Below are 13133 nucleotides of genomic sequence, written 5' to 3' on the forward strand. Positions count from 1 at the left end.
CCAAATCAACCAGCACCCAGTACAAGATCCTGTCTTAAACAACAAGGTTGCTCTGTGGCCTCCATGCACAGTACAAACACATATATGCACACCTGCATCTGTGTGCGCACACACACACACACACACACACACCATCAGGAAAAAAATTGCTCTATATGGAACATTTACAGATTTTTTTTTTCTGCCACTATCCCCAAGCGAGACGGCACGACAGATAATGGAGCGTTCACACTGTGTTAGGCAGTATGAGCAATCTCAAGATGCTGTGAAGCACAGGACAGGAACTGTGTGGGTTTATGCAAACACTGTGCTATTTTATTTATAGGACTCAGGCTTTGGGGATTTTGGTATCTCTGAAGGTCCTGGGACCTCTCTCTGCAGACACCAAGGAAAGGATTCACACGTCTCATGCTGGGGGTAGCACCCATAGTCAGAAGAAACTAGAATCAGAAAAAGGTAAAAAAAAAAAAAAAATCATGAAAACAACAACAAAACCCGCTGCCATTTATAAATCACACCGAGACGGAAATCGGCTAAGCTTTCCAGAGTCCTGGTGCCTGGCGGAAGGTAAGTTGTTGCCAGTTAAAAATAACAAACAGTAGCACCAGCTCAGGCAGCGAGGCTGCTCCCACTTAACCTGCATTTGGCCACTTTGTAGGAGGAAAGCACTGTTGTCTTCTGACATAAGGAGCAGATGCTACTAATTAACACACAAAAATGTCTAAAACAGCGTTAGAAAAACATAGGAGTTTGGAAACATAAGTAGAAACAGCTTCGGAGAGCAACAGCCAGACAGGATAATGTAATGAAGGATAAGGGTTGGATTTTTTTTTTTTTTTAAAGACAGTCAATCAAGCTGGTAAGCTTGCATAAGCCTTCCTGTAAATAAAGTATGGATTTAAAGGAAAGTGCCTGATAAATATTGCTTCTTATTTTTCCAAAACAGGGAGAAGCATGTACCATCTATGAGCCAGAGTGTTCAGTGGGAGGTTATATTCCATTAAGGAAAACTGCTAAGACAGGGATCAGAGACATTTAAAAGGTTGGGATAAATTCAGGGAACACCCTTGAGGTGTTGAGCATAAGTTACAAGACCACACTTGCTAGATGCTATGAGGTTAAATTACTAAGCAGTAGCCTGGGCCAATTGTTAGTTTGATTGCCAGCATCCGGCATACCAAGCATGGCGCTGTATGTCTGACATTCCAAGACTAGGGAGGCAGAGGCAGGAGGTTGACCACCCAAGATCGTCCTTGCTATAAGAGAAGTTCTAGGCTGGCTTGGGATAAATGAGATTGGATCTCAATAAAAGACAAAACAAAAAATAAGACAGGCCAATAGTCCTCAAAATATCACTTAAATCTACTTCATTCATTTTATCTAGACACACACACAAACACACACATACACACACACTCTCTCTCATACATTAACACACACTCACACACACACATTCACACACTCATACATACTCACACACTTTTTCTCACACACTCTCATACACTAACACACACACTCTCATACACTAACACACACTCACACACACTCACACATACACACATACATACACATTCTTATACACTAACACATACACACACACACACAATAAAGCTTGGGGGCTTTTGAGTACACAGTAGGTACTCAGCATCCTATAGTTGTACCCCAGCCTCAGCTCTTAAGTCCTTTTAATACTTGTCATATTTGTCAAGGACCTCAAAAACTTGACTAGGCAGATTGTATTTAACCACAATGCATTAGAAACTCAAATGGAATTTTAAAACACTTGGAAATCCCTTTCTACTGTGTGTGTGTGTGTGTGTGTGTGTGTGTGTGTGTGTGTGTGTGTGTAGAGCATATGTGCCTGTGTGGGCACATTTGGACTCTTGTGTGCAGACTCTACAAGTGCAGTGATGTGCGTAAGTGTATAGAAGCTGAGGTTGGTATTGAGTTTTCCTTGATCGCTCTCTACCTTATTCTTTGAAGCAGGGTCTCTCAATTAAATCCAGAGCTTGTTGGTATCTAGGAGTCCCATCTGTGCCCCCAGAGCCCTGGAATTACAGGCTGCCCACGGAGCCTAACATGCATTTACATGGATTCTGGGAATCTGAACTCTGGTCCTCACACCTGTACAGTAAGAGCTTTACCCACTGAGCCATCCCCCAGTCTCACTGAAGAGCCACATTTCCTGGATGTGGTGAAGCTCAACCTTTTGATTATTCAAAGGTCAGGAGGACAGAACACTGATAAGGACGTTATATAAACGCAATCCAGAGCACCCTCACCGCCCGCATCCCTGCTTATCCCTCTGTCAGAACATTTATGAAACAAGGTCAGAGAAAACGTCAGTCACCTCGAAGGTGCCGTTTCCAGTGCTTTCCAAATATCTGGTCTCTCAGAACAGCTGGCTCAGCATTATCCTTCAGCTCCTGCTATCCCCTTGCCTCTCATATCCCACAGGTGCCTTTCCTTTCCTTACCCAGAACCATGAAAGATATATGGATACCTTGCAGATTATTCTTAATTCTTGCCCCATGCCCAGTTCCAGATACTTTCTATCCAGATCTTCCCTCTTCCTCTCTCTTTCTCTCTCCCCTCCAACATGTTTCTAGCATGGATCGCATCAATATGGCCTCATCTGCATACCCTCTGTCTAGGTATCACATGGCCACCTTTGGGTGGGCTTGTCTCTCAAGACTATTGGTAGATCACCGGCATCCTTATGATTTCTGGTGACTTGGTTTGTGACACTGCTGAACACATGAAAACAAGCTTGCTCCCATCTTTTTTTTTCCCCCTCTAATCGGCTGGTGACTAAGAACCCAGGCATAGCGGGTGAGAGAAACTGTGAGTTGTAGAGTATGTGATTAGCATGTGTGAGATCCAGGGTCCAGGGAAGAGGAGGAGGAAGAGTTAGAAGAAAAGGTAGGGGAGAAGTCAGAGCCAGAAGAAGAGCCAGAGGAAAAGGAGGAACCAAAAGAGGAAGAGAAGCCAGGGAAGGACAAACTGGTGGAGGGCAGGAGAAAACAGGGTTGGAAGAAGCAGAGGAGAAAGAGAGAAGCAAGGGCATATGTTTTTAATGTGGATTTTCTTTTTAAACTTCCTTCCCTCTAGTCCCAAGATTCAACAGATTAGCAATGTAATTCTTCCAAATGTTTTAGATATTACTCAAGGAGACGAGATTTCTCTCCAGTGCAGGCAGCGGGATTCTATGAGACGGTCCATGCCAGCTTCTCTGAAACATTCTCAGAAGGAGAATTAGTTCTTTCCTAACGTGAGCTAACATTAGGGAAAAGTAGGGCAGTGCATTAATGTTTGGCAAAAAGAACTTGAATCTGGGATGTGTCCAGCCAGCTACTGCTTATATCTTGCCTATTCTAAATACTCCGCCATCCTTAATCCTCTCTTCTCCCCATCGCCAACAGTCCCATGGTGGTTCAAGAGTTCTATATCTAACTCTGCTTCCCATAGGGCTGCCACCAGCAAGCACGGATCTCTTTAATGACAATTACCATTTGGACCACAGCATATAGGATACAGAGCCAGAATCTGCCCTGGTTTTTTTTGTTTGTTTGTTTTTGTTTTTGTTTTTGTTTTGTTTTTTTGTTTTTTTGGTTTTTTTTTTTTGGCTTCCTAATTACTCGTTGGAAACGATGCATTTTAACTGGCACGATTTGTACTCGGAGGTAACAGGCCTTCCTGGGTACTTTGTCTTCAAGAGGCATATTGTTTTTTTCCTCCTCCAAAACCCTCCTTTCTCTTAGACAGAGCAAGTAAGCTGACGGCTCATGCACTTGCTATAGGAACACGGCCAAGAGCAGACTAGTGAGTATATTAACCATCTATGTAGCCACTAAGTTAGGACAGGTGCTGAATGGCCCCCACATTGTGACTTCTACCTGATTGCTGCCTTCCCATCTGGAAGCTCCACCCCCTGGGTGTGTGTGTGTGTATCACCCATGACGCTTCCTTGCTGTCTTCGGATGCCTGCCTTCCCACTCTCATGCATCTTTCCATGAATCATTCTTAGAAGAGATGGCCAACCATCACGGAGGTGGGGAAGGGGCACGGCGCAGCTGACCTCTAGGTCCCACTTCCTGTCACTGCCATTTTAGTCTACTTCAAATACCTACTTCCAGCACCACGTTTTCGAGGCCCAGTTCTGTTTCGGTTTCAGTGAGCCTCCTCGGTGAGTGGTGCCACAAAAGACCATTTTCCCAGCCTTTGTTCTTACACAGAGAAGGGATGGCACACCGATTTGGTGGACACCAAACTCTTCCCGTTGTTCTCAAAATTCCAGACAAGCAAGCTTAGGTCAGCGAAACATATTAAACTATCAGGACTGGGCTATCCTAACTCTGTCCGTTTACTGCCCAATTTTATACCAGTATTTTAGGTACCTTGAACTCACTCCTTACCCCTAGATACTCCAGACTACCCCAGACTAAATGGGGCCAGGGGCTGGTTATAATTCCTAACCAAGAAGGGGAGAGCTATAGGACCATTAATAATGCAATGGCAGCCGCTAAGAGGGGACCCTGGCAGCATAGTGTCTATGGATCCAGTCAGGCCGGTCCTCAGACCATCATGTCACTGAATGATGCAATCTGGATATACCAAAGTCACTCCATCTGCTCCTCCCGAGTCTCCCAAATCCTGTCATCTCTATTTCCAGGTTTTACCATCTCAATATTTCCCCTTTCCTGACAACTCATATGTTCCTCGGTCACCTCTCCACAATGCCGCCATACCTGGCTCTAGGAAGGTCCAACCTCTGTGTAACAACACTTCTTTACAACGCTCCTTTATTTTTGCCTTTTCTATGGTTCCCATTACTTGAGGTCAACCCTGGTCTGCAGATATTGACGGAAAAATTCCAGAAAGAAGCAACTCAAGTTCCAATTGGCACACCATTTCCAGGAGTGGAATTAAACGTCACACTCGCTGTCCCACTCTGCACAGAGTACAATAGTGGTGATGCTGGTGATTTGGATAAGCCAAAGAGGAAAAAGTGGCAAACGGGGAAACTTCTCAAACTCATAAAGAAAGAAAACCATATGCTGAGGTTGCTCAGATCCACAGAACAGGAAGAGACCCTGAGAGAGTGAGTCATGTAACATCTTTAAAGGGTTTTATTATAGCTGTTCTATGTTACCAGTAGCTACAGTTGCTAGTGCCTTCCAGTGCATGACTTCTAAATTAAACTTCACTGGACAGATAATACAGATGAAAAAAATCAGGAGAGTAAGACTTGATGCTCTGTTGTCTCAGGCTGGAGGTCTTGGAATGTGTCCGTAGCTGATAAATATTGACAACTGTATATCTCAAGCTGAGACCGTAGATAACACTTGGACCATGGTGTGCTGTTCAAATGATCACGGCATGGGAAAGGGGTTCAGTCCCAAACACTTAAAGAAAAATGTCCCACCCAGCAGTGCCAAATTGCGAGGATGTATTTCCAGACTGCTTGAAAGGCCACATATTTAAAACAAGATTAAAAGTCAAGCTAAATAAAATAAAATGACTTGGGATAATTTTTAGGCAGTTATGAAAACAGAAACAAATGTTATTTTTAATTTTTGGCTCGTCGGAAACCGACAAGATATGAATATGAATCTGATCAAGCAGACGCATAACTGCTGTGGCTCACCACGGCCACGTGCCAGCAACTCCACTTTGTGCTCCGTGCCAAGGTTACACGTGGAACGTATCATCTCCCTCCCAAACTGTCCTCATTAAAGTCAATTTACTGTAGCTGATTCTTGAGGGGGGTGACATCATCATGACTCACAGAAGCATAGTAAATAACCCTTTCCCCGTGAGCTGTCACAAACGTCCTTGTGAAGTTTTTACACATCTCCTTGGGAAATGAGACACACTGTCTGTGGGTTTCTAAGAAAGTGAATGCGCCAAGTCGCTTCACGAACACACAAAGCACTGGGGATATATTCTATCAGCTACTTGTCCACAGGAAGGGGGTGTGCTATGAGTGAGGGGTGTGCTATAAGTGGGATATGTTATAAATGAGGGGTGCTTTGAATGCAGGGCATACTATAAATGGGGGTGTGATATGAATGAGGGGTGATATGGTGGTATGAATGGGGTCTTTAATGAATCTGTACTCCAGCCAGAAAGTACACACAGAGTGACATGATTTCTCTGCAATCCAGAGAACAAGAGAAAGACAGGGGTGGGGGGGGGGGTGGAAACACACAGGGGAAACATGATGTGCAAGAGAGCCTCAGATTGCTCTATGAAGAAAATGGGTCCAAAGAAGCACAAGGAGGGGAATGCTGAACTCTTTCTGTCCCCCAAGCAAAACTAACCAGTTTGTTTCTAGAATTAACATTTATTGAGCAACTATTCTGTATTGCAAGGCCCATAGGTGCTGTTTCTGGGCTCCCAAACAAACCTGTAACGATTGCCCAGTTAGGACTGATTGAAAAGAGATCCATAGTCTATTAACTTTCCCACAGGTCTTTAGTTATTAACAGACTTCAGTTATTAATTAGCATTCGTCCCCTTTGTATCAATAAGAGTTAATCACAGAGAGATGACGCTGTTATAAATGAACCATCAGAAGACAAAACCGCTAGATTCTAAATATGAACATGCCTTAGCATGACAGGGGCTGGCATCTACCAAGACTTAAATCTTACAGAGAGAAAAACACAATATCAAGAACAGATGTATATGTCTAGTTGGTCACCAATGTCGGCATTACACACCAGTTTTAAGTTATTAAAATGCAGTTCTGCTTTAAAATAGGGATTCGTGAGCCAGCTAGAGGGCTCAGCAAGTAAAGGCCAAGAATGATGACCTAAGTTTGATCACAGAAGCCACAGGGTGGAAGAAAAGCAACTGCCACAGGCGGTCCTCTGACCTCTGAGCATACTGTGGCATATCCAAGCCCCAACGCCACGTATACAAGCACATACACATATATATGTGTGCACATACACACACAAACACATACATGCAACTATATGCAAGCATACACACAAATAAATGCAACATATTTTAGAACAACAATATGTATTTATGTTTCTACAGCAGTATATCTTGAATGTTGTACAAAGGCTTTCACGCAAAATAAGTAAGAGAAGAGTGCCCATGACATATAAAAGTCCTAGGGTTAGAGGTACAACCCGGTGGTAGTTTGCACTCAACATCCAAAGTTTACTCCTTTGACCTATCAGTCCCAAAAACTAGCCCCACCCTTGACCTACTTAAAGTGGCTTTTGGGGTTCAGAAATCGGACTTTTTCAACAAGCCACTTCCTCGCCACCAAGTGAGGATGAAACTGTCCAAGTGCTGGAGTCGGGTGACCTACTGCAGTGGTTCTCAACCTGTGGGTCGCGACCCCTTTGGCAACCTGCCAGCTCCAAAAAAAATATTTACGTTACAATTTGTGGCAGTAGCAAATTTACAGTTATGAGGCGGCAATGAAAACAATATCATGGCTGGGGGGGTCAACACCACATGAGAACTGTGTTAGAGGGCCTCAGCCCTGCAAAGGTTGAGAAGCACTGCCTGATGTAGCTTCTCCACCTCTTCCCCTCTGCCTCTTGCCTTCTCCCTTACTGAAATGTTTTGGTCGATTGAACCACTTACTTTCATCATCCCGCAAGTATCTTCTGTCGTTCTATATCAACTACTTAAAGTATCCTTCGGAAACACTAAACAGAGGCATCTAAACACACACACACACACACACACACACACACACACACACACACATTTTAAATATTTTTTTTGCTCAAGTTAGTGAGAAGAAGCGCTAGTCAATGCCACATACCTTACAGACTGGGATTGGCAGAATAATGACCTTCCCCCCCACCTCCCGCCCCCAACCTCTGACAAAGATGTCTATACCCAAATCTCTAGAACACAGAAAGGCCTTTCCTGGTGTTGCCTTAGTTATTATGAGGGCGAAGGGTATCCTCGGCTACACAGGAGGGACTAAGACAATCACCAAGGGTTGAAAATGGAGGAAGGAGAAAGAAGAAATGTCAAAAGAGAAGTAATCACAGCTACAGTGGAAGTGCTGGCTTTGACGATGGAGGATGACGCCACACAGCTTAGAGTCCATGTGGCCTCCAGGCATTAGAACAGGGTATCAATTTTTCTCTGGAGTTTGGCCATCAGTGTAGCCCTCCTGACTGTAGTGTGCTCGCATCCACCTTGGCTTTGTGATCTGAAGAACCTAAAATCAAGACACTGTGTCATTTGACGCCACTAGGTTTGTAAGAAACTGTCACCTAAGCAACGGAAAACTCATACAAGTGCTCTGAAGAACATAAACCCGCGACTCAGCTCTGATGAACAGGCCATGGTGCAGCAGCCCACACTTACACCTTTTGGTCTCTTCCCAAATGCTTAAAAACAAAATCTAAGATAACTGGTTCAACTTGTTATATGGCCTATTCTAGTTTGCTTCTCCGTTGCTGTGATTAAAAAGAAAAAAGACCCTAAGTGTTTATTTGGCTTATTAGTTCTGCTCCAACATCAAGGAGCAGTGTTAGGGTGAGAACTCAGAAAAAGCCCAATGTAGGAACCTGGAGGTAAGAACTGTTGCAGAGACCATAAACAAATACTGTTTACTGGCTTGCTTCTTCTTCCTGTTTGCCCTCAGCTAGCTTTCTTATGTAACCCAGGACTACCTACCCAAGGATGGCACCACCCACAGTGTACTTGGCCCTTTGATATCAACTAACAGTTAAGACAAATGCCCCATAGGTATGTTCATATGCCAGTCTGATGGAGTAAATTCCTTAATCAAGGTTCCCTATTCCCAGGTACGTCCAGTTGACAGTGGAGGTCAGCCATGTTAACGTCACCCTTTTTAAGTAGACACACAAACAGATAGCTGTTTAACTACAACAACCTTTCCTTTCTTGTTTGTCCCCCAAATCTCATGTTGGTACCAAAATATAAAACACAGTGCAACTTTTACAAGTGTTGTAGTGTTTTGTTTTGTTTTGAATTCCAATGATTTGAAAGTCCAAGTTCTCTTTAAAAGTCTAAAGTGGGGTGCTATAAAATCAGAAACAAGCTATATGCTTTCTTATATCAAGACAGAAGAACCAGGGTATAATTACAATCAGATTGAAGCAAAAGAAAAACATGCGCCATGATGCAATTCTTCTCCACTCTCTCCTAGGACTGTAGTTTATCTTCCACTAAAACAAACTGGAAATGAGGGCAGGGAAAAAGTTGAAAGGAGGGCTCTTAACTCCAGACTTAGTGGCATTCAGGACCAGATAATTTGGTGGCCCTAAACTTTAAACTGGCAGGTAGGTGTTCAGCAGACCTCTGGTCTCTATTTGGTGCCAGAGTCAAATTTGGTTACCCCTTGTCCCCAATGGTGACCATCAAAAATGGTCTTCAGATGCCTTGGTTGAGACCCATGAGTCTAAGATGTGCACCAAATCTTCAGACGGTTTCTCACCCTGAAAGAAGGCTTCGGTGGGGATAGAATGGCTGACCACCCTGAGTAGGAAATGCTTGGGACTACAAGTGATCCAGGTTTCAGAGTTTTTAAGATTTAAAAATACTTACATATAAATTAATTGAGTACCTGGTGGATATGATCTGAGCGCAAAAGCAAGCCTGTATTCATATACAACTTGTAGCGCACCTATCCTGCCGAATGTCATCTTATATAACATTTTAAGTAATTTTCTTCACAAAACAGGCTTCATTGGGATTTTTCTACTGCGGCAGGTTGCCGTTCTAAAAGCTTCAAATTTGGGGCTATTTCAGATCTTCACAGTAGGGATACATATATACACTCTTAAGTTACAGCTGGTCTCATTCAAATGAGTTTCCCAAGAATTCAGGCTGTTTGGCATTTCAAAACAGCTTTAAGTCAAAAATTCAACCACAGACTTTTTTTTTTTTTTTTTTTTTTTATAAAGGCCCCACTAAACTTACTCCCAGCCACAGGCAACGGAAACACAGTTTTTCTGTAGCAACCCTCAGCTCAACCCATAAAGGTATTCTCTATCTAGGCTGCTGACATGGGCTAGGGGAGGGTCAGAGGTCGTTTACACTTCCCGAGAGTTAATGTTATAACTCAGTACAACTTTTTTTTTTTTTTTTGCCTTGATGTCATTAATAAAACTCCTTCAGTCAAAAGGTTCAGTGCAACGCAGACCCCGAAGCAGCGCACGGGCTGGAAGCCTGGCTCTGGTTACAGGCAGATGTCCTAGAATCTGATCCTGGGAAGCGGCTGCCATCCTGCACTTGGAAGTCAAAGCTACTAAAGAAACAGATAATTTTCTCAATGAGGTCTCTCCAAGAAAAACGACTTGAAGATGCTAACAAGCCTGCTTTGAGCAGCTCTGAATTCTCTCCTGGCTTTCGGTTTCAATTTCAAAATGACATAGCAGGAAAGAAGATACTAGAAACCTTAGCTCCTGTTTTTACCGAGATCTTAAAGCAAAACTGCAGTGTCCAAGGCTGGGTGTGAAGTAGACAGGCACAAGATGGGTCCAGGGGAGAGCTACCTCTGACCAGAGTTGAGATGGGTCTTGACGGCCGGAGTTACCAAGACTGGTGACTATGCAGAATGTTCTTCCAGGAATGTCTGCCCACATCCTTGGTGACTCGAAATAACCAATGGCCTTTCAAGACAGCAACTGTGTTTCACCCTCCGGAGATTAACCCGCAGTCAACCGTGGCCATGTTGATCAAGGCAACGATGATAACCACAGGTTTGCTTGGAGGTTTTTCCTCTACTGAAACAAAGTCTTAAAAGAAGGTTTGTGACTCCGGAGAACTAAGGGCCAAGGTCACAAATCAAAGGCACTCGTTACAGATTCTCCCTTCTTTCATCTCTTCAGATAATTTACAGTTAAAAGGAAAAGAGTGATATTTGAGGCAGTCAACTTTTATCACATGCATGAGCGTGCAAGAGGCAGGAATAAAGCTCTCTCAGGACTCAGCCAGTGGCTGAAGACGCTGGCTGCTGTGACCAAAGACATGGACCCTCAAATGCCCGCAGGAGGGAAGGAGAGAACTGCCTCACACAAAAATTATCCTCTGACCTACACACACACACACACACACTAACTAACATTAAATAAGTGAATAAAGTATAATATTAAAATTATTTTAAAAGAGTTCCCAGGGAAGGTAGAATGAATTTTATGAATTTAAGTTGGGGTGCAAGGAACTTCTGGCACTGTGGTATGTTAACATCACCAAACCTATCTCCAACCAGGCAGCCTGGGTTAGCATCAGAGAGATGCGTTAACATTACTGACACAAGCACGGTTGAGCGCAGGCCTCAGTGAAAGAACACACAAGCTAAGGATTCTAACTGATGTTTAACCAACCTATACTTACTTGCCCCGTGTAGGTGGCTGGCTGAAAAGAATAAGAAAATATCCATATATGGCAAGACTGACTGCAAGAGTTACATCCCCTCTTTGCTGGACTGAACATCCTATAGCTTTCGAATTGAAATGTGACTCATGCATACATTCTTGCACAGAGACAACATGCAAAATAGCACATTATTACGAAGTCTAGCACCGCCAGGCATTGCAACCCAACTCTAGCTAGGTTCTGCATGAAACTCACACCTTCTTAGCTGCTTGAGAAACTGAAGCATGGTAGATTTTCTTTCATTATTGGCTGATTGCCCACACACAGGCCCAGAAGACGCATGTGAATAAAATAGAGCCCTGCTCCTTTTGTCTAGGGGATAACGTATAAAGCAAGCCACAGTGGTGCTATCGAAGAGTAAACCCATACACATGGTAAAGTGGGTACCTTTTCTAGAGGAATGTAAACTTTCTGAGCTTGATTCCCAGTTCACAAATGGTTCCTGGTTGTTTATGGTGACTGAAGAATTTCACTAGGGTTATTCCAAGGTTGAAAACATCCCCTAATGGCTCTCCCTTCAAAACTGGTCTCGGCTCCAGAATGTTTTGCTGACAAAGGGAAGTTCTACGCAAGCACTAGTAACTGATTTCATCCCGTCCCATTCCAAGATGTAGAATAGCGTTATGTGTGTTCATATTCGCCTATGTTCAATATACTCTGTGATATTTTATATTTATTTATATCTGTAGGTTTATCCTATTTTAAACCTTTATTTTTGACTTGCTAGCATTTTTAAAATGTTTTGTTTGTTGTTGAGACAGGGTCCCATTTAGACAGACTGATCTCAAACTTGGTGCATCCTGGAGGATAACCATGAACTCCTAACCTCCTGGTCCTCCTGGCTCTACCTCCCAAGTGATAAGATTATGGAGTGGGGGGAGGGGAAGGAGGCTGTGTTGTGTGGTGCTGGGAACCAAACCTGTGGCTTTGTAAATGCTAGGTAAGAACTTTACCAAATGAACTACACCTTTAGCCCCTTGTAATTTCAAATTAAAATTTCAAGTTAGATATGATGCTATGGACTATCAAATATGACATTTATAGCATATGATGGCAATCATTTATGACATTTTAATATGTCTTTATACTTTGTACTAATGAATGACAGCTATGGCCACAGTATGCAAAGCACCATGGGAAATGTCAAAAGGAACAGGAGGCTGTTGTCCTTGACAGTACTTTCTAAACTTAGTCAGGGACACACCAATAAACAAACCAAGTGGCATGAATCAAGGACACTGTGGACGAGCTCTGAGGACCGAAGAGACAGGAGCTTAGCTTACAGGCAGAGAGGTTGCTGATGGAAAGTAGGCTTCAACTCTCTGTGCTTGGGTGGGCGGAGGGGGGGTGGGTAGCTTTCTGTTTTCACCCCACCCCCTCCAGAATGAATACAATGTTTATACTCTATCGAGATAAGTGTGCTATTAAAAATAACAAAAAAGAGAGACTATCTTAACATGCCAATTGTTTTAGATTTACAGTTGTTAATTAGTCATTTACTTTGTGTGCCAGCGGGCTGTGCACACCTCAGAGTGAGTGTGTAGCCATCAGGGAGTTGGCCCTCTTCTTCCACCATATGAATCCCGGGGACTGAACTCCAGCCATCAGGCTTGGAGGAAGGGCTTTCACACACTGAGCCTTCTTGCTGGTTGCCACGCTAGCTTTGTACTACAGATGCTACATTTTTTTCAGTCCTCGGCCTGTTTCTTTTCTGCGTTCATCCTTGGGTTCTATGCTTCTTT

The 13133-nt window shown here is 43.4% G+C and overlaps 1 protein-coding gene across 17 annotated transcripts in view; it reads right to left on the reverse strand.

Moving 5' to 3' along the window:
• Positions 1-13133, reverse strand: part of Atxn1 (ataxin 1) — a 415237-nt gene that overhangs the window by 311997 nt on the left and 90107 nt on the right. The window contains exon 1 of one of the 17 annotated variants that reach the window (XM_011244391.3): positions 10429-10857. The exons of the other annotated variants lie outside the window; for them this stretch is intronic. The gene's annotated coding sequence lies outside the window, so the exon portion shown is untranslated. Of the gene's footprint in view, positions 1-10428; positions 10858-13133 lie in introns of those variants that run through there. 17 annotated transcript variants of the gene reach the window in all.

Source organism: Mus musculus, chromosome 13 (genome assembly GCF_000001635.26).
Source record: "Mus musculus strain C57BL/6J chromosome 13, GRCm38.p6 C57BL/6J".
NCBI lineage: Eukaryota > Metazoa > Chordata > Mammalia > Rodentia > Muridae > Mus > Mus musculus.